Consider the following 27929-nt stretch of genomic DNA (forward strand, 5'->3'; position numbering starts at 1 on the left):
AGAGCCCCGCAGTTGTTTACCAAGGAAGGGTCCACCTCCCTGGGTGACCCAGAGACCGTTGTACCTATAGTGATTTCAGTGACTGGTTTATTAATATCCTCACACAGGGAGGGCTGGTCATCCATGCTGAGTCAGTCATTAGAATCCAAGCGGCTTAGGGCATGAAAACGATTTTGCAATGGGATAATTAACCCCGGCCGTTGGATCGGCGAAAGTGGCCTTATTAAGTTACTGTCGTTAGGGGGCGCCTTGATAAGGTGACTATAGAAAAAGCCAAGCGGGCGTGCACATACACCATTAGCGTTGGACGGTAGGGAGGCTGCTCTAAGCAAGACTGTAGCGACGTGTTGAGGATACTTAAAATTAATAATAACACAGTCGCCTCTACAATTCTTACTAGAATTGCCAATCCAGTTTACCCTTCTAGTACTTAATATATCATTAGAAAAAGCAGTTGGAAACCCACATTGGTTATGCAACCAAGAGACAGTTTTATTTTTCAGGGAGTCGTGGGATTCATGATGAAGCTGAGTCATGTGCGTATCAACCTGGGGTACATTGGTTAAAACAACCACATAGGGAGCACAATCTGGGAGAAGGTTAATAAAACGCCTTCTCCTCACTTCAGACCACCCCACGCTATTATCGACTACTTTGGGTGCATGATTTTCTTGACTCAGTGTGGGCGGTTGAACTGGCGTAACTGTTTTGCTAGCCTCAGTCCCCTCCTTAGGTTGTATTACTACATCTTTCCTTACCCTGATGCCTGCCTCGCAGGCCTTAGGCATTCCAGCCAGAGTAATATGGGTATCCAAGAGGTCACCCAATCTGACTACTTCTTTGGACATCTGATCTAATTTGGCCACTAGGGGTTTGACAAATTTATCAAATTTAGCATCAATAATTCTGACCAACATGTCAAATTGCTCAGAGTTCAATTTAGCCTTTTCATCCCTTTCCGAGACCTCATCTTCTCCAACTAGACTTTTAGGTGGTGTTGGCAATCTCTTGGTCTTTCTATTCCCCCCTCGCTTGATTGGTAATTTCCGACACGCCCTGACTACTCTTTGGTCCGGTGAATGTTGTTCAGGGGTATCAGGGGTACCATCCAACACAACCTGATCAGGGGCCGGTGACGCTGGTATATCATTATTTATTGCCTCCTGTATGCCGAAATCATGGCTATTGTCTAAAGCTGGTGTGTCTAAAGATATTAACAGGGTAGCGGGAGAGACAGGGGGGCTGACACGACTTAAAGAACGTCGTCGTTCGTAATTAATTTTGTTAACTACTTTAACTAGGTAGTTATCTAGAGTTGCTGGCACTGAGGGGGTTTTTGTCGTTTTAGTTTTAGACATAGTCAGAGCGTTAAACGTAACCTGCTTAACAAATAAAGAATAAAAGCACCGAAGCTATCATGAAGCACACAAATAAATCAATGTCAATAACTCAACGCCCTTCAAACTTAATACGTTAAAAGTCTCACTGTGTAGATAATAGGTCTGTACTGCCAAGGTCCGTGGCCCAGCCCAGCCTTGTACAGCCCCGGACTGCCACAGACTGCCCGCCCTTTGCCCGGGCTTAGCCTGGCGCACTCCCGCGCGCTCCCGCGCAGCGGGGTTGCCGTTCAATTATATATGCGTCTTGTGGGCGGGGCAGGCAGGCAGTGCAGACCAGGTGGACTGCTGAGCAGGGACTCCTGGTAGAGCGAGTCCCTGCAGCGCCGCTCCAAAGGGCTTCCTCAACGTCCACAAACAGCCACCACAGCCGCCAGGCGTCCAGAGCAGCGAGCTACGACGGCTCCCAGCAGCTCCCAGAAACTTAGCGCCACGAAGCGGCACCCGCGTAGCGGGTGCGGTGAGAAGTTGGGAAAGGCACAGTGTTCCCACACAGGTGAGCGCGGGTTAGCAAAGGGATCCCAAAAAACGGACAGGAAGCAGGTCCTTTAATCAGGTGGCATCCTGTGGGCGGGGCAGGCAGGCAGTGCGGACCAGGTGGACTGCTGAGCAGGGACTCCTAGTAGAGCGAGTCCCTGCAGCGCCGCTCCAAAGGGCCTCCTCAACGTCCACAAACAGCCACCACAGCCCCCAGGCGTCCAGAGCAGCGAGCTACGACGGCTCCCAGCAGCTCCCGGAAACTTAGCGGCATGAAGCGGCACCCGCGTAGCGGGTGCAGTGAGAAGTTGGGAAAGGCACCGCGTTCCCACACAGGTGAGCGTGGGTTAGCAAAGGGATCCCAAAAATCGGACAGGAAGCAGGTCTTTTAATCAGGTGGTGTCCTGTCGGCGGGGCAGGCAGGCAGCACGGACCAGGTGGACTGCCGAGCAGGGACTCCTGGTAGAGCGAGTCCCTGCAGCGCCGCTCCAAAGGGCCTCCTCAACGTCCACAAACAGCCACCACAGCCCCCAGGCGTCCAGAGCAGCGAGCTACGACGGCTCCCAGCAGCTCCCGGAAACTTAGCGCCACGAAGCGGCACCCGCATAGCGGGTGCGGCGAGAAGTTGGGAAAGGCACAGCGTTCCCACACAGGTGAGCGTGAGTTAGCAAAGGGATCCTATTAAAACCTACGCACTCCTGTTGAGCTTTGTTTTAACCTATAGGAAGCCAACATGTTTCGTTGCCTGTTTCACTTGTTCGGCAACTTCTTCAGGGCTGGTTTTTTTTTGCCACACACTGCTGTAATTTTCAGCATTCAAGCCGGTAAAAACACAGACATAGACACAACAATAAAAACACAGAGTGACACTGATTATTTGGTGCCCAAGCCTCGGCTTCTTGCAATGTTTGCCAGTTGTTTCATGGACATTCATAATTTACCTGTGGTTGGCCACTCTCTGGCATACCTGTGGCCACCAGTCTACCGGACTTCAATGTAAGTCCTCATGTGTTACTTGCGGTCGCTGTAAGTCAACCTGTAACATTATGTACATTATATTGCCATTACGTACATTGTCATGGATCTTTCTGTCTCCCCTATTTCTGGTGTTTAACTCTTACTCGGAAGTTGTACTGCTGCCCCAGTTTACAAGCTTAGAGTGACTACTGTCACCACTCTGTCACTCCCTACGCTGGTGTTATGCCGGGCTAAGCCCACCCTTGTAAGAGCCAAATTGTCCGCCTGTCCTTAGGTGAACCCTCGCCGATATCGGCTATAGCTGTCCGTGCACTGAATCAACCACTAACAGGCTGCTCGACAATGTACGTAATGGCAATATGATGTACATAATGTTACAGGTTGACGTACAGCGACCGCAAGTAACACATGAGGACCTACATTGAAGTCCGGTAGACTGGTGGTCACAGGTATGCCAGAGAGTGGCCACCCACATGTAAATTATAAATGTCCATGAAACAACTGACAAAGATTGCAAGAAGCTGAGGCTTGGGCACCGAATAATCAGTGTCACTCTGTGTTTTTATTGTTGTGTCTATGTCTGTGTTTTTACAGGTTTAAATGCTGAAAATTACAGCAGTGTGTGGCAAAAAAAACCCAGCCCTGAAGAAGTTGCCGAACAAGTAAGACAGGCAACTAAACATGTTGGCTTCTTATAGGTTAAAACAAAGCTCAATAGGAGTGTGTAGGTTTTAATAGGAGTAGATACCCAGCAACGAATAAAGAATATCATTTAGCTAGTGGTATCTAACTCATTTTTAGCAGGGTGGAGCATCGAATAGCGGTTCTCTAACCCCGGGGGTGGGTGAATTTAGATGTAAGCAGTTAGGATCACATTTGAGTTCTTATGAATCACTTATACTTTCCCACATCATTTTCGTTAAAGGGTGGAAGGAACCAATGATGATAAGTGGAACAAACTGACGAGTACCAGTCAGCAGCTCCCTGGTGGTTGCTCCCGTGAGGGTCCTTCCTTTCTCACACACATTTTTCTATAACACCAAGTGCAGTGTTTAGAAGGTAGTAACACACACATACACAGACACACAGGACTTATTAGTAAATAGAATTGAGGCACACCCTGTCTAGAAATGTAACATGTCTTGTAGATTAAATATATCTCCACACAGTAGTAGGCAGGTGATGTTATAAGCGAGCACCTCTGATAATCAGGACCAGGTTTTGTTGTTAAGAATACTTTGAGTGGAGGGTAACCTGGGTCCCTTGTTTTCCCTCTATGCTCCTAATTGAGAGGAATAAATATGTAACTGGAAGAAACAGGGGACAATTAGCGCGTAAGTAGAGTGCTAATTTTGGTACCAGGCGAAAGGATGTGGGCAGCGCTAGGTAAGAGCTCAGTATAATTACTCAATTGAGAGGATAAATTGGTGTGGGAGGAAGAGAGCTGCTGATTCAGAAGGGGGTCCATAAACCCACGTGAATATTACGAGCAGCGCACAATTGTGAAGATCTGTAATGCCGGAATAATTAAATAAAGGCATTAAGGAATTGAGCAGGCCTCAAGGGGAGTCTCTCTAGTTGATGTACAGTGGCCATGACATACCTGAATCAGGTGATGCAACCATGCAAGGGACCAGAATGGAGCTGGCTGTAGGGTTGCTTTGTCCGCTGCCATGCACATGAACGAGTGTAGGGGAGGAGCCAATCCTCAGGATAGCAGGCTGGCGTGGGAAGATTTAAGCATTCGGGTGCTCGGGGCAGAGTGACAAACGGCAGTAAAAGCCAGCTGCGAGGGTCATGTGACGGTAGTCACATGGGCCTGGAAGACTAGGCCGTGTACAATGAAAGTTGTGTTAAGCCCCCCCGGGGAACCGGTGGGTGCGTCAAGAAGGAAGTCGGAAATAAGACAAAGCCACCAAGGGTGAAGGGTTCAAGTTGCAGTAGGAGTCGTCTAATTACACATGTAAAAAAAAATATATATATATATTCACTGAAAAAAACATAGGTTTCAGAGACTTTATAGTTAGAAATTAGCACTTCAAAAACCTTCGAAATTCACAGAAAAAAACATAAGTTTCAGGGGTGTTATAGTTAGCTGGACATTTCACTCATACAAAACCATAGAAATTCCTCCGTTATTGTTAGTTCTTCTAACTATAACTCGCGCACCCACACTGTACTGCTGATGATGTCACATATTACATCATTCATAACATGGTCAGTGACATCACTGATGACATCACTGATGACATCTCAAATGACATCACTGATGACATCATCCAGTGAATGTGGTTTAGTTTGAAATTTAAATATGTATTATACATATACACACCAATCTGTATTGAAGATTGAGTGGATATATAACTGTCTGGATGGAGGATTTAGTAGCTGTCTGACTGTCTGTTTAAGTGAGTAAGTAAAAGTGTCTCACTTAATACATGGATTAGTTACTAAGCTATGTGAATGTGTGCATCACTGTCTCTGTTGTTGTATAACATGCTGCATTAGTTGGTCACTAACTACATGGGTGTGTGTATTAGTTATTGATTAGTTGGGTGAGTATTTGTATGGGACACTGAGTTTGTGTGTGGTTGGATGGGGTGTGTGTAACTCTATGCATAGATGTGTGAATGGTTGATTTACTAGGTGTATAGGTTTAGGAGTGCATGTGGAAACAGTTGTTTGGGTGACTGAGTGTACTTATTTGTGTGTTAGTGAGTGAATATATGTTTTAGTTGTACATCTTCAACAAAGTAAAAAAATAATAGGCATTGTATGTGAGAGTTGCTGTGTATAAATAAGTATATGTAAGAGTCAGTGATTGTGAGAGTTACTATATGAATTAGTGTATAATTGCAATGGTAATTTTTTAACATATTAACTATGAGTTACTATGTGTTTGAATAAATGAGGTGTTGTGTGTATAATTGTTTAAGTGAGGAAATGTAAGTGTGATTAATTTTTTTCATGAGGGAGTAGGATGACTGCATAACTGACTAAGATGACTGCTGACGTGTCAATGTCTATATATGTGTATAAGTGCATTTGATAGTGTTCTATTAATTAGTGACTGCGGGTATAAGTGATTCTGTTGTTGAATGGGTAGTTGTGTGTGTAGACTTAGGAATCAGTGAGTGGGTATGTAGTAACTGGTATCGGTGTGTCAATGGTTTCAAATATTGTACTCTGTATTTTACAGTGAGTGATGAAAGATTATACTAGTGTATGATGAGGTGTATCAGATTGTCACATAGATGATGTCATCAGTGATGTCATTTTAGATATCATCAGTGATGTCATCAGTGATGTCATTGACCATTTCATGAATGATGTAATATGTGACATCATCAGCAGTGCATTGCGGGCGCGTGAGTTATAGTGAAATGTCCAGCTAACTATAACACCCCTGAAACCTATGGTTTTTTCAGTGAATTGCAAAGCTTTTTTAAATGTTAATTTCTAACTATAACGTCTCTGAAACCTATGGTTTTTTCAGTGAATTTCAAAGCTTTTTTAAATGCCAATTTTTTAAGTGTAATATTAGTTATACCTATTTTTTAACTGATTTTCTACCGTTTTTTAACTGTTTATTTATAAATATTTTATTCATTATTAAGTCAAACTGAAATATTGTTTAATTGTTTTATTTTATTATTTTATTTTAATATATTTATATTATTTTCTTTAAAAGAAAAATGAAATTTTTTTTTGGGAGTCGCGCACCCAAAGTGTACACATCACGGTGGGTGCGCAGATTCTAGGCACCATTTTAGAAAAGTCGTGAAGGATCCGCGTACGGTGTGTGACGGCTGCTTGTTTTTCAGTTACATCATATACATTTAATATTACGTGATGTGCGTGATTGGAATGCGACCAGACCACGACTCCTGCTTCCGCCCATTTGTGACACATGCGCACTACGGTAGGCGGCACTTGCGCGGTGGCGGATCCCGCGTGACGTTATATATGTGCTGGGGCGCGCTGGGTACACGACTCCCGCAAAAAAAAATTCTGTTCTAAAATGAGATGTATGTGTGTTTAATATATATATTAGGGCAAAAGATTCATAAAAATAATATATTTGCACTTATAATAAACATATTCTTTTAAAATATATTTTCGCGAAGTCACGCCGGGTGCGTGCTTCGTGAACGCAGAGTGCGCGGATCCCATTTGACCTAAAAAAAAAAGATTTCATTGGTTCATAACATTTCCCACTGTAACTATTGAAGGACCCCAGCCATTTTAATCATTCTTGTTGGAGCATCTTTAGAGAGACATCTCTTTTTCTACAAGAACCCTTTTTGCTTGTTTTTTTAGTGTTTTTCAAAAAATATCAAACAAAATGGCATCTGGATAGCAGCAGGAGGAAGTATCTTCTGAAAAAGAATTCTTGCAGGAGGCACCACGGTAACAGAGGCCGAAATCTGTTGTGTGGAAATTCTTCACTTTTCCACCTGGAGAGAAGAAAGTAAATGTGGGAAAGGTGACGTGCAAAATTTGGGACTGAATCCTGTCAAGAGGCAATGAAAAAAAAATACTCATGTGGCACTGCTTCTATGTACAAGCATCTCCGGACCACACATCCTCTCAATCTTGCTCGGGAGGAAATGAGGCGAGCTGCTTTGAACCCCTCACCTGCTGTGGCAAGTACGTCTGGAGCGTCCTCAGGAACACCTGCAATGGACATTAGGCCATAATTCGCCTTTCTCGAGCAACACTGTGTGAAGTGTAAGAAACTTATATGCTTCAGTGAGCAGTCGTTGGATGTAGTTTGGGCTGCGCAATGTAACCATCGTTGTTAATTTTCTTTTTTTTGTTTTTGGAATGATAATTCCAAAAGTTTTCCAATTTATTTGTTCTTTTTTTTGTTCATTTTTTAAACAAATACAAAATTGTTCAAAAATAGAAAAGAAAAAAGAAGAAAAAAAAAGTTCTTATCAGAACTACCTTATCTGGTTAAAGAAAGAACCATAATTGCAAGGTAATGTGTGAAAGTTTGGTTGAATATATGTATACAGCATGATTGACAGAAATAATGCATTAGTAGTGTATGGTGAATTTATACGTGAAGATTTATGAGGAAGTACTGCAGCGTGACACTGGAAGCTCTGCACTGTGGCACCTCCGAAGCACAGGGATGTGACATATGTACATGAATATGTTGCAACTCTGTGCTTCCCTCTGCACTGCTGCACAAACTGCAGCCATGCAGTAACACAGTCACCCTTCCACCATTGTGCAAGGATGTCTGTGTCGTGCGGAGATTGTCTTTGTGCAGGAAGGGACACCTTCCTGCACAAAAACAATCAGTAAAGGCATTTTCCTCTTTCAATGTATGCTGTGGACTGCAGCATGCATTGAAAGAGGAAAAAATTAGTAGAAATGAAAACAATTCTCCTTGGTGCGCCTTGCTACACCAACTCTAGGATGGCGCAGCATTCACACACATCCCCAGATTTACGATTTCTCATAAATATGGAGATGTGTCTTGTTCTATGGGTGTTGCGTGGGAACACCCACAGCAACACCTATGGAACGCCCCTTCAATGCAAAGTTCTGTGTATGAAGGGGTCATATTTACAAGGAGAGGAAAAACCATGCAGGGTCGCTTTTCCTCTCCTTGTAAATATGAAGAAGTGCCTGGTGCCATCACTACGTTACAAAAAGTGACGTACTGGTGGCACAGGGTGCTTGTAAATCTGCCCCATAAGTGCTTAGGTATTGGCAGACTGATACAATAAGAACATAGGGCTAGATGTAGGTAATTCCGATTTACCTACTCTTAAATACCGAATTTTACCGATTCGGTATTTAAGAGTAGGTAAATAGGAAGGAGGCAGATGTAGGTAATTTTAAATTCAGAATTACCGAATCTGTAACTTTCGGTATTTACCGATTCTGTAAATACAGAATCGGTATTTCCCATTGATTCCTATGGGCTTTGAAGACCATAGGAATCAATGGGAAATACCGATTCTGTATTTACAGAATCGGTAAATACCGAATCCTGCAAGGGTGCAGGGGGTGTCACTTTGACACCCTCTAGCACCCCAAGTACAGGCTTGTGTGACATGTGGCACACATACATGCCCTAAGGGCATGTCTGTGTGCCACATTGCACAGGTGTGCATGCACAGATGTGCATGCACACCTGAATTCGGTATTTTACCACACAATAGGATTGGGTGGTAAAATACAGACTCTTAAGGGCCTGTGGCACTGTAAACTGTGCCACCTACATTTGGAATTACAGAATCGGTATATTTACCGATTCGGTAATTTACCGAATCGGTAATTTTACCGAATCGGTAAATATACCGATTCTGTAATTTTCAGCCCCCTACATCTGAAAACCCTAATACCGGTCAGAAACGGCCGAAATCTGCCGTTTCCGACCGGTATTAGGGCTCCTACATCTGGCCCATAGTACTGTAAGGGTGATTGAAGAATTGCATGAGACTGACAGGAGGTATCCTATGCTGCATGGGTACTACTTCAGGATTTAATGAAGTGGACCAATATTATGTATCTGAGATTTGTAGGGATTATGCACAGAATATTTTATGTGTACTTGTGTTGGTGCCTTGGTCATTTTATGGGAATACCACTAGTAACTGGAATGATGACGGTGCTGCAAACAGAGTGAACACTTAATTTATAAGTGCTTACGTATTGGTGGAGTGATAGGATAAGTAGATAGTGGTAGATAAGTGATTAAAGAAGTGCATGGGACAGACTGGACGAATCCTACACTGCATGAGTACTAACTGGGTATTTAGAAGAGTGTATCAAGGTTGTATGACAATACTTAGCATGCCTTTACTTCGCATTCTTTTAGTGCGATGTTTTTACATAGCAAATGCCTTTACTTTGCATAATTTTAATTAGCATTCAATTACTACGCAAATGCATTAATAAGATATTAATTTACTTTTACTTCGCCTAACCTTTCTACGCATACCACTACTTGGTGATCATACACCTACCCCCTGTCCATCCCCTACACTTAACCACTACCTTGCACAACCCCCTACACTACCCTGAACCATATAACACTACCCTACACTACAACACTACCCTAAACACTAAAACACTACCCCTAGCACGACCCTACCCCTACCCCAAGTCCATCCCCTACACTGTAACTCTATCCTACACTACCCCCTTACACTACCCTAAACACTACCCCCTACACTACACAAACACTACAACACTACTACCCGCACGACCCTACCCCTACCTCAAGTCCTTCCCCTACACTGTAACACTACCCTACACGACCCCCTGACACTACACTAAACCCTAAAACACTACCCTACACTACACAAACACTACAACACTACCCTAAACCCTAAACCTCTACCCCCAGCACGACCCTACCCCTACCCCAAGTCCTTCCTCTACACTGTAACACTACCCTACATGACCCCCTGACACTACACTTAACCCTAAAACACTACCCTACACTACACTAACCCTACAACACTACCCTAAACCATAAAACACAACCCTAAACCCTAACCTTACACTACCTAAACACTACCCTCTCCACTACCCTACACCCAAATACACTACACTAACCCCACAACACTACCCTAAACCCTATCCTTACACTACCTAAACACTACCCTCTACACTACACTACACCCAAATACACTACCCTACACTAAACCCACAACACTACCCAAAACCCTAACCTTAAACTACCTAAACACTATCTTCTACACTACCCTACACCCAAATACACTACCCTACACTACACTAACCCCACAACACTACCCTAAACCCTAAAACACTACTCTAAACACTAACCTTACACTACCTAAACACTACCCTCTACACTACCCTACACCCAAATACACTACCCTACACTTCACTAACCCCACAACACTACCCTAAACCCTTAAACACTACTCTAAACACTAACCTTACACTACCTAAACACTACCTCTACACTACCCTACACCCAAATACACTACTCTACACTACACCTACACAACCGTCCCTACTCCCAAACACTACCCAGCACAACGCCACCCTAAAACAGTACAACCCTATACAAGTACACAACCCTGCACTTCCCTACACAGTCCCTACATGACCCTACACAGCCCCACTTACCTCTTTTCACGTGTGGTTCCAATCTTCTCCCCCTTCCTGCTTCCTCCAGCTGCCTACGTCCTCCCCACAAGCAGCAGACCCAGGGAACAAATGGCCGCAGCAACGACATCCAAAAGCGGCATCCGCCCACTACGCATGCATTGTAAGTACGCATGCGATGTAACAGCAAGCGTATTAAAGGAGACACGTTGTTACATCGCATGCGTACTAACGCTTGCGTAGTAACGGTACGCGAAGAAAAGTCCGCGCAGTAACGGATGTTTCCCGTGTATCAATAGTATGTAGCTAGTTAGAGGTCTGCTTGGATAGTGCACAAAATATTATAGCTGTACTTGTGTTAGTAGCTATGCCATTCCATACATTCATGACTAGTAACTAGAATAATTACAGTATTACAAACAGAGTGTATAGTGAATTTATAAGTGCTTAGGTATTGGTGGAGTAATAGGATAAGTAGATAGTGCTGGATGGGTGATTGGAGAACTGCATGGGACAGACAGGAGGATTCCTAGATTGCATAGGTACTAACTGGGAATTTAGAAGAGAGTATCAAGAGTTTGTAGCTGGTTAGAGGTGTGCATGCATAGTGTACAAAATATTGTACCTGCACTTGTGTTAGTGACTACGCCATTCCTTAAGTTTACGACTAGTAACTAAAATAATAACAGTGTTGCAAAGAAAGTGCGTGCTGAATTTATAAGTGCCTAGGTATTGGTGGAGTGATAGGATACGTAGATAGTGCTGGATGGGTGAATGAAGAAGTGCATGGGACAGACAGAAGGATTTCTAGACTGTATAGGTACTAACTGAATATTTAAAAGACTATGGGCCCGATGTAGGTAAAAATGTTTTACCGGTTCGTAAATACCGAATCATACCGAATCGGTATTTATGAACCGGAAAACCATATGTAGGAAAATAATCGGTAAAAAATACCGAATCGGTAACATTCGGTATCCACACTCGGTAAATACCGATTTGGTTATCTCCGATTCGGTAACACCCATTCAACCCTATGGGCCTCCAGTCTCATAGGAATGAATGGGAAATACTGAATCGGAGATTACCCAATTGGTATTTACCGATTCGGTATTTACCGAATCGGTAAAATCCGATCTCGAAAATTCAAATACATGACATGTGAGCCATGTGAGCCAGTGAACCAATCAGGGACACCCACCACACCCCACAACAAAGCATCTGAGAAATCAACCAATCAGATGCAAGTACCACACCCCAGTACCTGGAGGTGGCCACACCCATGCAGGTGCAGAGCAACAGAACTGCAGAGAGAGCTGGAGGGGAGACAGAGGAGCAGGCTGCACTGAGCCCAGCATAGCAACACCATGGAGTCCCAGGAGGCACAAAAGGATGGAGGTGACAGAAAGAGGAAGGTGAAATTCAGCCCTACTGAGCTCCAGGTGCTGGTGGAGGAGGTTGTGCAGCATTACAGTCAGCTTTTTGGGAGACAGTCTCTGCAAGTAGCAGAGTCTGTAAAGAGGAACACCTGGCTGGCAATCCAGAGCAAAGTCAATGCCCTAGGAGTGACTCATCGCGAAATCGATGACATGAAGAAAAGGTGGTATGATCTGAGGATCACCACCAAAAAGAAGCTTGCCACCCAGAGGAAGGAATCAGCAGCCACAGGTGGGGGGAAGAGCCGTGCTCCAAGCCTCACTGAACTGGAGCAGCTTGTGGAATCCACCATGGAGCCTGAGAGCATACACGGGATTGGGGATGCTGATAGCTCAGCCAGAGCTGCAAGAAAGAAAGGTAAGATGCAGGGACATGTACCCCACCCATTTCCTGGCCCCTTCCCCAATGTGGGTGACTCACTCATAATCCAGCACACATGACAGTAGTCACCAGCAATGCCTCATGGTAGTCGTACTCATAGGTACATACATCAAAGCTGCCAACACCAAACACTGCATGCCATGCCACACTCCCCATACACAACCAGTTGAGGCATATGAAAATGTGTGTTAGGAATTTGTGTGATTAAAACACACAGCTGATCATTGTCCATGTCTCTCCACAGGAGAGTCATCGCGCAGAGCAGCGCAGGGAGGGGAGTCAAGTGCATCAACAACAGCTGCGAGGGAGAAGCCCACCGACACAGCAGGACCTAGCACTGTCCCTGAGGACACAATCACAACGCACGCACCCACCGCAATGGAGCAAGACACCACTGCACAGCCACTGTCACCCCTGCTGTTCGAGACAAAGACTCCGGCAGCACCTGCAGATGGCACAACACCAAGCTCAGGGTCCCCTGTGCATATGAGGCCAAGGAGGCAGGACGTACCACCATTAAGGATCCTGGAAAGCTCTGATGAGGAAGTGGTGGAGGCTCCCAGACCTAGCACACCACCACTGGCTGGCGACGCAGGCCAACAGGGGTCAATGGGATCTGGCCGTGCAAGTGACCGTGGCCGTAGGGCACGTGAGCAGGATGAGGGGCAGAATGTGCAGGGGGTCTTTGCTTGGCTGGAAGCCACAATGGTTAAGGTCCAGCGCATGCAGGCCAAAGGGATCATGGCAGTGCACAGACAGGTGCGCATCCTGAACAGCAGGATGTCAGACATCGATCGGGGGATAAGTATCATGGCAAAGGAATGGAGTCAATGGCAGAGCGGGTGAGGGACATGGGTGTGCGCATGGGTTCCCTCTGTGACAGGCTTGAGAGTGACCACCAAGAAAGGCGCAGGTATAGGCGCGAGGTCAGGCTGCTGAATCAGTCTATTAACAGTCTGGCAACCTCAACCACACTGCTGTGCCGCCGCTCTGTGAACATGCAGACTGACACTGTACACTGCTGCAGTGACTTGTCCAGGGGGATGGGGAGGGTGACCTCTGCTATGGAGGTACTGCTGACACAGCAGACAGCCACTGCTGATAACACGTGTGTTGGGGACACAGAGGAGTCTACAAGCAGGAGTGGGTCCAGCACGCCTGTACAGGACATTCGTCGGAGCAGCAGACTCCATGCAGATGACACCGGCACGACTGCGCAGGTTGACCCCCAGACCCGTGGCTCCCACAACATCATGCGTAAGCGCAAACATTAAGAAATCATAATGAACACAGGACAGGTCACAGTGAAGTAAACTTTGGCCACCCAGTGTGCAAAGTGAATTTAATTTGATTTATGTGGTCTTGAATAGTGCAGTAGTGCATATTAAAGTGACTGTTCCAAGACATGAACATGCCTGTGTGTCATCATTCTATTAAAAGTATCTGTTGGTGATTTCTGCGCGTCGCAGTCTTCCATCTGTTGCTGGTGCTGCTCCTGCTGCATTGTGATCGGCTTGTACTGTCACATCATCTATGTCCTCATGATATGTTAGTTCAATCTCTGTGCCCTCCTTGGTGGCAAGATTGTGCAGCATGGCACAGGTCGCAATAATCTTGCAACAGATAATTGGCGTGTATTGCCGTGCACCTCCACTCTTATGGAGGCACCTAAATCTACTTTTCAGCAGTCCAAAAGTGCGTTCCACCATGCAACATGTTGTTCTGTGTGCCACGTTATAACGCCTTTCGCTACTGGTGGATGGGTTCAGGTAGGGGGTGAGCACAAATGACCGCAGGGCATATGCACTGTCACCTGGGTGGAAAATGATATTTTGATTAGTCACATACTCATGATTGCTCCTTCTGTATGGACTATCAGGGTGTCTCACACATACTCACCTAGCTGGTATCCATCACCAAAATCACCAGCCACAAGGCGTCTGTATATCCCACTGTTGGTGAATATGTAGGAGTCGTGGGTACTCCCTGGATATTTTGCTACAATGTCCGTAATTATGTTGCCAGCGTTGCAGATCACCTGCACATTGATAGAATGTGTGGACTTCCGGTTTCTGTAAATGTGTTCAGTTGCTGCAGGTGGGCATAGTGGGATGTGCGTCCCATCGATACAGCCTATGATGTGCGGGAACTGTGCAAGTTGATAGAAATCGGTTTTCGTCCTTGCTAGTTCTGTAGGTGTGTCAGGGAACTCATTGTAGTGTTCCATCCTCTGCATCATGGCGTCAAGAAATTTTCTGAAAAACCGTGACAGGCAGCTCTGGGACACCCCACCTACTGTGGCTATCACGTGCTGGCAGCTCCCAGAGGCAAGAAGGGGTAGGCAGCACAGCACCTGCACATGGGGTGGGATGGCGTGTACTCTTGGGGTTGGGTGTTCCAGATATGGGTGGAGGTCCCTGATCAAGTCCAGGATGGTTTTGGGGTGGAGTCAGTACCTTTGCAGGATCTCTGGTTCAGTCAGTTGGAAGAGGGTGATCCTCTGCCTATACACCTGCTCCTCTCTTAGCCAGACCTTCTCTCCTGCTGCCTGTATCCGTAGCCGCCTTGCAATAACGTAGAAAGCCGCCAATGTGGTTGCACTGATGCATTTTGGGGCCTTCTTATATATCCTGTTCCTGGTTTCCACCTGCTTCCAATCCATGGTAAATACCGACTCTTAAATACCGATTTTCATGAAATTCAGTATTTTTTGTATTTCCTACATCTCAACAGGCCATTTTTACCATTTCTTATTTACCGACTCGGTAAATATGTATTCGGTATTTTCCGAATCGGACAATTACCATTTCTTAATTTCCGATTCGGTAATTATGAATTCGGTAAATTCCGAATCGTGTTATACCGATTCGGTGTTTTACCGACTGGTATTTACCGATTCGGTACATTTTTGGTCACATACATCTCGATGCACTTATACCGGTCGGTTAAGGCCGAAATTACCGATTTTCGGCCGTTACCGACCGGTATTTGGCTACCTACATCGGGCCCTAGATCAATGCTATGTATCTGATTGGAGGTCTGCATGCATAGTGCACAGAATAGTGTAGCTGTACTAGTTTTTCTGGCTAGGCCATTCCTTAGGTACATGACTAGTAACTAGAATAATTTCAGTGCTGCAAAGAGAGTACATGTTGAATTTATAAGTGCTTAGGTATTGGCGGAGTGATAGGATACATAGATAGTGCTGGATGGGTGATTGGAGAAATACATGGCACAGACAGAAGGATTCCAGCACTCATAGGTATTAACTGGGTATTTAGAAGAGCATATTAATAGTATGTAGCTTGTTAAAGATCTGCAGGCATAGTGTACAAAACATTATAGCTGTCTTTGGGTTAGTGTCAAGGCCATTCCTTAAGTATATGACTAATGACTGGAGTAATTTCAGTTCTTTGAAGAGAGAGTTGCATGCTGAATTTATAAGTACTTAGGTATTGGCAGAGTGATAGGATACGTACATAGTGCTGGATGGGTGAATGGACAAGCGCATGGGACAGACAGAAGGATTCCTACACTGCATAGGTACTAACTGAGTATTTATAAGACTGTATCAATGCTATATAGCTGATTAGAGGTCTGCATGCATAGCGCACAGAATATTGTAGCTGTACTAGTTTTACTGGCTAGGCCATTCCTTAGGTACATGACTATTAACTAGAATAATTTCAGTGCTGCAAATAGAGTACATGTTGAATTTATAAGAGCTTAGGTATTGCAGAGTGATAGGATACTTAGATAGTGCTGGATGGGTGATTGTTGAAGTGCATGGGACAGACAGAAGGATTCCTAGACTGCATAGGTACTAACTGGGTATTTAGAAGAGCGTATCAATAGTATGTAGCTGGTTAGAGGTCTGCATGCACAGTGTACAAAATACTGTACCCGCACTTGTGTTAGTGGCTAGGCCATTCCTTAAGTATATAACTAATAACTGGAGTAATTTCAGTGCTGCAAAGAGAGTGCATGCTGAATTTATAAGTGCGTAGGTATTGGCAGAGTGATAGGATACGTACATAGTGCTGGATGGGTGAATTGTCAAGTGCATGGGACAGACAGAAGGATTCCTAGACTGCATAGGTACAAACTGAGTATTTAAAAGACTGTATCAATGCTATATAGCTGTTTAGAGGTCTGCATGCATAGTGCACAGAATATTGTAGCTGTACTAGTATTGGTGTGCCTTTGGTTTCGAGAATGGTAGTCTGTATTTTAGGGTGTGAGGAGGTGCATCAGATGATCACGTGGATGATGTCATCAGTGATGTAATTTGAGATGTCATCAGTGATGTCACTGACCATGTCATGAGTGATGTAATATGTGACGCCATCAGCAGTGCATTGCGGGGGCGCGAGTTATAGTTAGCACAACTAACTATAACGGCTGAATTTCTCTTGTTTTGTACCAGTGAAATGTCCAACTAACTAGGACGTCCATGAAACCTGTGGTTTTTTCAGTGAATTTCTGAGGTTTTTTAAATGCTAATTTCTAACTATAATGTCCCTGAAACTTGTGGTGTTTTCAGTGAATTTTATGTAAATGTATGTAATCTCCTCTCACTCTTACAAGGAAGGAATCAGCACTCACGTTTTAGTTTGGAAGTATTTAATCTGCAAAGGACGTTTTCCACGCATTTCGACTAGTCCAAACCTAAATAACGATACAAGACGTCATTGTAGCATCCTTATTTAAATGTACAAATACCTGCAGTTGCCAACATTAACAAAGGACCACATATTACTTTAATCCAAAAAGCTGGTGGCCATATTGGCCTGGTCACGATATGAAAATTCAGGAAATGATACAATAACGAAAAGAAAACAAGTGTTAATATGCACACAATGTAATTTCAGCATATCTTGCCCCGTGACTGCCAAACCTGTATGTTAGTCAACGTGACTTATTCATAATAAACATACTTAGGATTGCAAACATCAACATAAACAATGGACTACACATTACTTTAAATTGAATGGCTATCGGCCATATTAATCTGGGCACGTTGCATATTATAATGGTTCTTACACGAAAGAAAAGAAAAAAAGGGGTGTTATTATACACACACTATCCCTAAATAAAGTTCTAGCGATTATAGTTCCATTCCATTCACATCTCATTTGAGATGTCATGAGTAATGTCATAAGTGTTGTAACTGACCATGTCATGAATGATGTAATGTCTGAGGTCATTAGTAGTACGTTGCAGGGGCGTAAGTTATAGTTAGCTCAAGTAACTATAACTGCTAAATTTCACTGGTTGTGTATGAGTTAAATCTGAGTCTAACTATACCGTCCCTGTAACCTTTGTTTTTTTCAGTAAATTTCTAGGTTTTTTTAACGTTAAGTAAGATGCCTATCACAATGACTGGGGGGGTTGGAAGTAGGGCCTGGCATTGTGCTGCCCCACCAAAGCTTGCTGCTCCTGCCTTCTCTCCTCCTAGCCATCCATTGTCCAAGTCCATGTCCCTGCTCCCTTAGTACAACACTGTGTGGCCGTTGTTCTGCCACTGGCCTTCCCGCCTTCTAGGAACAGTGAGCTTGCTACCCCATCCACCCTCCCTCCCTATCCTCTGTTGTCTGAATCCATGGACTAGCCTACTCCCTCCTGCCATGCATGGTCTGATGTGCTACCACGACCTTCCATTTAGCATGATGTACCAGTCCGCTCCTCCTGCCCTCCATTGCCCAATTCTATGCCCCATCATTGACCTCCTGCTTAGCCTCTGTGCATAGCTTGCTGCCCCTATTCTCCTTCTCCCTGCCCTCCGATGTCTGTGTGCATGCCCCTGCTCCATCCTTTTTGCCCACCATGTTCCATGCAACCTGCCATTCCTATCTACTCTGAGTGTTCTGTTGAGCTACCACTCCCCTCTCACCTGCCTAGCATTGTCAGATGACTGTAACCTGTCCCTGCCACCTCCACTCTGCCTGTCCACATTCCATGCCCTATCCCCTTCCCCCTGTCCTCCATGGTCCATTTTACTGCCACACCCTTCTGCCCTCCCTGGTCTATTGTGCTGCAACTGCTCCTCCTGCCTGCCCCGCATGGTCTGTTATGAGGCCCCTTCCCCTGAACTCTCTCGTCTGTGCCCAGGTCCTGACCCTCCCTTCTATCCTCCATGGTCCTTTGTGCATGTCCCTGCACCCTCCTTCTTGCCCATCATAGCCATTGTGCTGCCACAAACCCTCCCGCTTGCCATGCATGGTCTTCTGTGCGGCCACGGCCCCTCCCACATTCCCTGTGTGGTCAGCTAGCTGTCCCTGACCCCCTTCCACCTTCCCTCCATGGTCTGTGTGCATGCCATTATAGTCTCACAGTTGCTCTCCATGGTGTGTCTTGCTTCTAGTGCCCATCCTGCCTGACCTCCATGGTCATCTTGCTGCTCCTGCCCTGTCCCCTTGCCCCCAGCCCTCTGTTTCCATGTGCAGACCCCTATTCCCGTCCCTCCTGCCCTTTATGGTCCATTACGCTGCAGCTTTCTCTCCTGTCTGTCCATTATGGTCAGCTAGCTACCATTGCCTCTTTCCCCTCTGTTCTCTGTTGTCCATGTGCATGTTCCTGTCCCCTCCCTATTGCTTTCTATGGATTGTTGTGCTGCACTCCCGTCCTGCATGCCCTGTGTGGTGTATTGTGCTGCTCCAAACTCTGATGCCTGCCCTTTAAGGTCAATTTGGTGCACCTCTCCATGTCCCTCCTGTCCTCTGTTACCCGAGTCCATGTCCCTACCCCAATTCCTCCTGTCTTCCATGATCCTATGTACCCTACTTGCTAACATTTTGAACTTGGCAAGAGGGAGATTTTGAAAAAAAACCTGGGGTATTGATTTTCCCCTTTGACTTACATTGAAAAAGAGTAGATTGTAGACAGGGGACAGATCAAATAAAGCCAATTTGGGCTTAAAAACATTGGACGTTTCCTGGCTGAATCGGATCTGTTGTCATGTATGGTTGTACTATTGCCACAGCCTCTCTTGACAGTCCTGTATTGTTTGTTTTTTGCCTCTGCCCCCCTTTCCACTGCCCTCCATAGTCTGTTGTGCTGCCACTGCCCTTCCTGCCTGCCCTGTGTGGTCAAATTGTTGCCTCTGCACCCTCCTACCTACCTTCAATTTTCAGAGCCCGTGCCCCTGGCCCTCCTCTCAACAGTATCCTAATAAACAACTAGATTACTAACATTCTGTATTTATTACAAGTGTGAAACGCCTGACGTCATCTTGATGTAATCAAAACTGTAATACCTAGAGCATTTCCTTTAGAAATTACATATATGAGAGGGACTTATTTGCATCAAAATTATGGTTAGTGCTCTAAAAAACTAAAATGAGGACATATTTTCTGAATTTTCAAATAGCGACATAGCACTTTTAAATTATTTGTTATCTTTAGTTTTTTTTATCCAGTTGACCACTTGATTAAATGTTGCACTTAGGGGAGAGGATGTGGTGTTACTTCTAGAGCTGCAGACTTTGCAACTGGGGAACCAGGTTGGAGTTTCTGCTTCAGCTCGACATTCTCTGATTCTGGTCAAATCATTTAATCTCCCCATGTCTACAACCAAAATGAATTTGTTCTTGTGTGATGTAACTAATGCTCATGTAAAGCACTCCAATACCTGACAAGTCTGCACTATATAAAACTGCAAAAACACAAAAAATAAAAAGTGTTTTGCACACTTCTATCATTGGGCTACATGTGGGCTACATCTGGGTGATATTTGTGGTACATTTGGACTCTTTTGTCTCTGGTGGCCATTTTGGAATATTTATTTGTTATGAAGTTTCCTAATTTCCTCATTTACTGCAGTCTCCTCAGTAGGAAATGCTTTCAGTTTTTTACTTTGATTCCATCAAGAAGGTATTCAGATATGTCACACATTTGCCATGAATTCTGAATGTTAGCACTCTGGCAGCTCATTAGATCACTGTAGTAAAGCTACTGCTCACCACAGAAGTCTGCTGCTGGTATTAAAAGTGCATGTTTCAGTTTGCACGTCAGAATGTTTTAATGAAATAGAAGAGAATTCGAGAAGTCACTCAAAATGTGCCCTCATTTTTCTTTCTTCAGCACTAATCAAAATTTCGATGGCAAAATGAACCACCTCATTGTGTCCCTTTTTAAATTAAATGTTTTAAGTGTTACCAGTTTATTTAAATCAAAGTGGCTTCAGGTGTGCCATACTTTTGTCATAAGTAAGACAGTAAGCGCTCTAGTTTTTCTTAAGAACACTCTGGGACATTCTGTCATTGAGCTTTACGTGGGCTATATCTGGATGATATTTGTGCTACATTTGGGCTCTTTTGTCTCTGGTGGCCATCTTGGGAGACTTATTTGTTATGAAGTTTCCTAATTTCCTCATTTACTGCAGTCTCCTCAGTAGGAAATACTTTCAGTTTTTTTACTTTGGTTCCATCTAGAAGGCATTCAGATGTGTCAAACATTTGCCATAAATTCTGAATGTTAGATCTCTAGTTGCTCATTAGATCACTGTAATAAAGCAACTGCTCACCAGGGAAGTCTGCTGCTGGTATTCAAAGTGCATGTTTCAGTCTGCATGTCAGACTTTTTTAATGAAATAGAAGAGGATTTGAGATGTCACTCAAAATGTGCCCTATGTCAGGTCCTGGAATCCTCAGAATCGTACGATGCTTAAATGGGTTCCACCTCCCGACAGCCCCAAGGTCTGAGTGAAACAACAGACACATTGGAGTGATCAGGCGAGGGAAGGGAAGGATGGGGACAGCAGGGAGGGAGACCTGTATCGAGAACAAGGCACTATGAGACAAAAAACATACACCACTAGCGATAGCAAAGAATAACTCTCATAAAGTCTCCACACGCATCATATAAGCCTACAATAACTATAAAGGAAAATAACGCAGAGATGCCTTGCAACCAGACAGTGCATAGAAGAGCAGTCACTAGTAACCTAGAGGCAGAATAGGATACGTCAGTACAGACTTAAACATATAAGGAAATAGGAAAGTCATGACGCATTGCCTAACATACCATTTGAATTACCAGTGATCTTTTCAACAGGGGGGGGTGTTTGGAGCTGGCCTCAAGTATAAGCTCCACAAGCCCCTGCAGCATGAAATAAATAAACAAGGAGGGTTATAATACCAGCTGATGTGCTGAACACGACTCAGCGTTTCCCGGGTTAATCTCATCACTGAGAAACACTCCAAGTATCATGGAACAAAGCGTGCCCCAAATTTCGGTATTTGCAATTTCCCAAAGTTAAAACATTACCAGTATAAAGTGCGAAATTCGTGGTAATATTTATCCATTACCATCCAATCATGAGAAACTCTGTGGAAGGTTGGGACCGAAGGTAGTATACTGAACAGTCCCGCAGGAACCAATGGGAAGTTCGCCCAACGGGACTGTGATCTGCTGGCCAACCTTTAGAGGTAGTGTAGGGACAGACTAACCTTTTCTTTTCTTTTGGGTAAATGCAGTCAAGGCTCCAAGCAGGGACTGTCATAGTTTGCCTGATGCTTTTGGAAGTTACATTACTCATCATCTTGAGTCGTCTGAGACTCTTGCGTAGGATTATGTTTTTATTAGTTCTGGTTTATTTTCTAAACCTCTTGCTGAGGTGCTTGTATGTTCAGTTATTCTTGGCTTTGTAATAAATCGTTTAACACTTTATTTCGTAGTCAGTGGTCCTTCCAAAATTTGATTGATTTGGTCTTTGCAAAAGTTGTGATTTATGAATTGGTAATCTTCCTTTTACACTTCTAAGCAGGCAACAACGATCTAGTCGACCATAGATTCGAAGGATTGGTAAGGTAAAAATCTAGATAAGAATCCGGCTGAAACAATTAGTAGCAACCGAGGATGTATGTCTCTAGAGTAAGGGGAAATCTAGATTAGGATAAGAGTTTCCCTAGGCCCATATAATTCAGGTGATGATTGTCCAGTGGATTATCGGCGGAAGATAGCGTTTCATGGAAACTGATGGAGAGTGACAGTGCGGTGAAAGCAGCAGTTCGTGGGAGAGTGAGTATGAACAGGGTTATATGTTGTTAGATTGCGGTCTTTATGTTGTGATGTCTTGCGGAGTTGGAATGTCTGTTGTGTGATTGCGAGATCAGGCTGTGAGCACGCGCAGCCCGGGAAAATCTTAGGCTCAACGAGTAGCTTAAGTGGTTAGGGTGTAGTAGATACCCGGGGTAATTGTCGACCATTGGTAAGGGAGTCGTGAGGTACCATCGAATTCCTGTTTGGACCGAGATAGGGTGAACAAATGTGTGAGTGTGTGAGTAACTTTCGCTGGTCGTGGGTTGCTGTATGTGGAACATTGAGCGTTTGTAACCTATCAGTTGGGGTGATTGTCCGGTCGTTTCGTGGACAGACAGTTGCCAGTTGAGGTAGACAATTACACGAGACTATGGACGTACAGTCAGACTGTGGACGTACAGTAAGAGAAGTGATTGCTTGGACGTACAAGCAATTATTTCAGCGTATGAATGGGACGCATGCTTGAGTGAGAGTCAAATTATATAGGAGGGGAACTGCTGCAAGCGGAGGCGAGTGACGTCAGAAGGTGACGCACTGTGATAGGGCAGTTGGTGGGAAGCCGCGCTGGTATTGGTGGATTGTCATCAGGAAGTAGAAGAGCGCTGCGAACAGAGAAACGTTGGTTTCCTCATGAAATGTTTTAAAGTTTTACGAGATTTGTTTAGAAGAGAAAAGAAGTTAGGAGAAGAGGCTCCGCCCGAGGATACTCCAGCTCATTACATGGCTATGAACGTGGGTTTGCATACCATACTTTGGCTTGAGGATTGGTGTAAAATGACTGAAGGCAATGAAGAGTTGACCTTTCCCCGATATGGAACTTTTAGATTGGAAGTGTTATATCAGTTGAAAACAATTATGGCTTCTTTGCGACCTCTGCCTACACCAACACAGTTTGAGGCACTACATGCGTGGATTAGTGCGGCACACGAAAGGATTAGAGACAGGCGCCAGGAAAGAGTGAAAAGCTTGGTTAGGGCACTCCAAGATGCGAGGTGGGATGCATTGGAGAAGAGGTGGAGAGTACAGACGATTGAGGGTGATAAATTGTTCCCACTGTTGGTCAAGACAGGGAGCACGCAGAAAAAGAATGAAGAGGAAGACGACAGTGAAACCGATGATAGCTTGATAGAAAGGCTACTATATGAGGGACTACCTCCAAACAAACCAGAGTCGGGGGGGAGAAATCAGCCCCGACGGAGGGTGCTAGGGAATTGCAAGCTACACCTAGTACTGAAGTAGTGGGGAAACTCTCAACAGGAGGGATGGGAATGCAGAACCCAGAAGGTGCTGATTCTAAGAGGTTGCCGGATGCTCTCACGGTACCGGTTACCATTAGTCCCATAGTGTCGGTGTACAATCCAGAGCAGGTGAGGAACGGAAATCCATCACAGACAGGAATGGAAAGGAGTACTTGCTTTGGAAGAAATGGTGTAGTGGGCGGATTGGGCCAAATGCCAAGGCCTGTAGAATCGAGTACCCCGTTACCAGCTACAGCAGATTCGTCAAGAGGGTTGAAGGATCTGAGGGGACCGAGACCAAAATCTTTTGCTGCGTAAAGGTCAGATTTGAGACGTGGGATTCAGTGGAGGGAACTCAGGGTGGCAGGCCAAGGGAAGACTGGGACCATGGGAGTGCTGAGAACAAGATGGCTTTTAGGGGCACCCCTGAAGCAAACAGGTACAGAGATTGCAGGGAGTTGAGTGGTGCGTCTAGTCGAGGTACTCTGAAGGCAGCAATAAAGGCAAGGAGGCTGGATGTGATGTGGTTAAAAGCAGAAGTAGACGAGATAGTGGAGGGAAACTTGCCCTTAGAGAGAGTGGAACTTTATGAGCCAGATGAGTTGCTGTTTGTAGCAAAGGATGTGACTCGCAAAGCAAAGTCAGCACACGAGAAACAACCTGAATTGGCAAACAGATACGAGGTGGATTTATCTAAAATGAGAATGTTGCAGAGTAGTCACAGGTTACAATACACTGATCAAGATTTGGAGGAAAAGAGGATAATTGGACTAAAGACTCACATTAGAGACCTGATCATAGGAATACAATCATGGTACAGGCTTGACAAATGGGAAGAAAGATGGTCTAAGAAAAAGAGTGCCAAGAGGAATGTGGCAGAGACACCTCCTCCGGGAGAGGGAAATTCAGGAATTGGAAACTACCTTTTACGAGAGGTGTCTAGCGGAGGGTATGTGCATGTGCCTTGGAGTCGAGGGGATTTGGCGGCCTTCACAAATGACTTCCCAAAGTTGTGGGAGAGCCCAGTTGAGTGGTACAAGCAGGTTGAGCCATTTGTTAATATCTCAAAGGTGTTATGGATTGATTAGAACACACTGTTTGAGATAGTGGTTCCGGGTAATTTGTGGGTAGCTTGTAAGGTTGCTGTTGAATGTCCCACTTCTGAACCGGACAGAGATGCTGTCACGAATAGTCCGTCACCGATTGTCATGAAAAAGTATGAACTGGTGATCACATGGTTGAAATCCAAGGTATCACCACAGGATATTGACCGGATGAAGATAGTGCGGACAGTTCAGGAACCAAAGGAGATGCTGCATGAGTATTATGAAAGACTGTTGCAAGTCTTTAAGCAGTACAGTGGGCTGGATATAATGGACCCTAAGGATATGGGACAGTTTTTTCGAAGTTTATCCTAGGATTGAGACCTGAAATTTGTCTTATGATCCAACAACACTTGATTTGTTGGCAGAACTAAGCGCTAGACGAGATACTGAGGTATGCTAGATATTGCAGTGATGAAGTAGATTCGAAACATAAGAAGCTTAAGGACAAACTGATGCTGGTCCAGATGCAAGCAGCTGGCAAGGGAGGTCAAGTGGAGGAATGCTGGGAAGGATACAGAATGGTCAGAATAAGGGAAAGGGAAACGTAGAGGACTCCAAACCTAGAGTGGAAGTGGCGACTTTGAAGAAGACCACCGAGTGTCACCCTAGTCATCAGGTTGGACATTGGAGACACGAGTGTCCCTTGAATCCTGTGAATCAGTTGCAGCAGGAGGTAGAGGTAGTGCAAGTGCATGTGCCTGAAGTAACAACAACTGTAATGAGGCCAAGATTGATGTAAGGGGGGGACTTCGGCTCCGCGATTACAGGTTCCCCAGCCACTGAGGATCCCGACAGGGACTCGAACATACCAGCAGATGCCTCTTTTTGATGACAGCGATGACTGTTACTTAGACCCGTTGGCCTGACGTTACCTGAGGGGGAAGGAAGACTGCACTCTTGAGGCAGTCTTGGGGGTAGACCAGAGGGGACCATTTGTGGAAGCTGATGTCGCTGGTCACCCTACCACCTTTCTGGTTGACACTGGTGCTACCCGTTCTACTGTGAGATTTGTAGTAGTCCCCAACCTACCTCTCTCGGGACAATCAGTCCAAGTTGTAGGTGTCGCAAATAAGAGAATGACAAACCCTCTGACTGAACTGATTCTTGTGAAGATAGGAAAGTTTCGAGACAGACATCAATTTGTGGTGTGCGATTCAAGCCCTGTTTGTTTGCTAGGGAGGGAACTGCTGTGTAAGCTCAATTGCACCATCTAATGCACCCCTAAGGGAGTGGATCTGCAAACTAATGATGATGATGCTACCTTTAAGGTTGCAAATCAGCATTTGTGTATAGAAATGTACCCGTGGTGACAGTGGAAGAACTTCCACTAGACTTGAGGGTTTCAGTCTCACAGGAAGTGTGGGACTTTACCAGCGAGGACATAGGCTTAATCAAAGGAGTTTAGCCAGTTAAGATTCAGATCAAGCAGAATGTTGAATTCCCAAGAACGCCCCAGTACAATTTGACACAAGAAACAGTCGCAGGGATAAAGCCTGTGGTTGATTCTATGATTAAGCAGGGAATTCTGAAGGAAGTAATGGGCAGTCCATGTAACTCGCCCATTATGGGATTGCAGAAATCGATCGGGAAATTTAGGATTGTGCAGGATTTACGCAGGGTTAACAACATAGTCATTCCATGTTGTCCAGTGGTACCAAATCCATATGTGATACTGTTTCAGATCCCATGTAAAGCGGAGTGGTTCACTGTGATTGACCTCTGTCAGGCTTTCTTCTCCATACCATTGCACGAGGAGAGACAATTACTTTTTGCTTTCAAGCTGGAAAATCGTGTCTTAACATGGTGTCGTATCCCTCGGGGGTATACGGAGAGTCTGTCGATCTTTAATCAGATCTTGAAAAAGAACCTTGAGAGTCTTGTACTGCCACAGAACTCTGTTCTTGTCCAGTATATTGACGACCTCCTTGTTGCGTCAGAAACTGAGGATGCGTGCAGAATTGATACCATCACCTTACTGAATCATTTGGCAGAGAATGGACACAAGGTGTCGCCAAAAAAGCTACAGTACTGCTTGAATGAGGTGCAGTATTTGGGTCATCGAATAGAAAAAGGCAAGAGGAAGGTGTCACCTGATAGGATTGAGGCAATTATGAGCATGACTGTGCCTTCTAAACAGAGGGAAGTCAGGATGTTCTTAGGGATGGTTGGCTACTGTCATCAGTGGATTGCCAACTTCTCATTGAAGGCGAAGCCTTTGCAGAGACTGATGCACAAGGATGTGAGTGATTCGGTACCATGGGACAATGACTGTATGAAGGCGTTCCAGGAGATGCGAGAGGATCTTTGTCGTGCTCCGGCACTGGGGATGCCTGATTACAACAAGCCTGTTTCACTATTTTGCTGTGAACGTGAAGGTTGTGCACTATCAGTTTTAGCTCAAGATCATGGAGGTATCCGTAGACCAGATTCTTACTTCTCAGCTACTTTAGATCCAGTAGCTTCAACGTTGCCCAGATGTCTCAAATCCGTTGCTGCAATGGGTTTCAGCATTGAGAGATGTGAAAGTATTGTCATGGGTCATTCGCTAGTTGTATAAGTCCTGCATTCTGTTGAACTGTTGATGACCAGGACTAAGACACAGCACCTGACCAACAATAGGCGGACTCGCTACGAGCAAGTTATTCTTGCTGCGAAGAATGTGACCCTTAGGAGGTGTTCTGTTTTTACTCCTGTCACACTGATGCCGTTGCCAAACACACTTGATGAAGATTGTGTGGACCATGGTTGTCTTGATGGGACTGAGCTTTGCAC

At 44.8% G+C, this 27929-nt stretch overlaps 1 long non-coding RNA gene across 5 annotated transcripts in view; it reads right to left on the reverse strand.

Moving 5' to 3' along the window:
* LOC144781698 (uncharacterized) overlaps nt 1–27929 on the reverse strand; it is a 572082-nt gene that overhangs the window by 378816 nt on the left and 165337 nt on the right. For 3 of the 5 annotated variants that reach the window (XR_013601051.1, XR_013601049.1, XR_013601048.1), the window contains exon 4: nt 17379–17441. The exons of the other annotated variants lie outside the window; for them this stretch is intronic. This is a non-coding gene — a long non-coding RNA (uncharacterized LOC144781698). The remainder of the gene's footprint in view (nt 1–17378; nt 17442–27929) is intronic. 5 annotated transcript variants of the gene reach the window in all.

Source organism: Lissotriton helveticus, chromosome 9 (genome assembly GCF_964261635.1).
Source record: "Lissotriton helveticus chromosome 9, aLisHel1.1, whole genome shotgun sequence".
Lineage (NCBI taxonomy): Eukaryota > Metazoa > Chordata > Amphibia > Caudata > Salamandridae > Lissotriton > Lissotriton helveticus.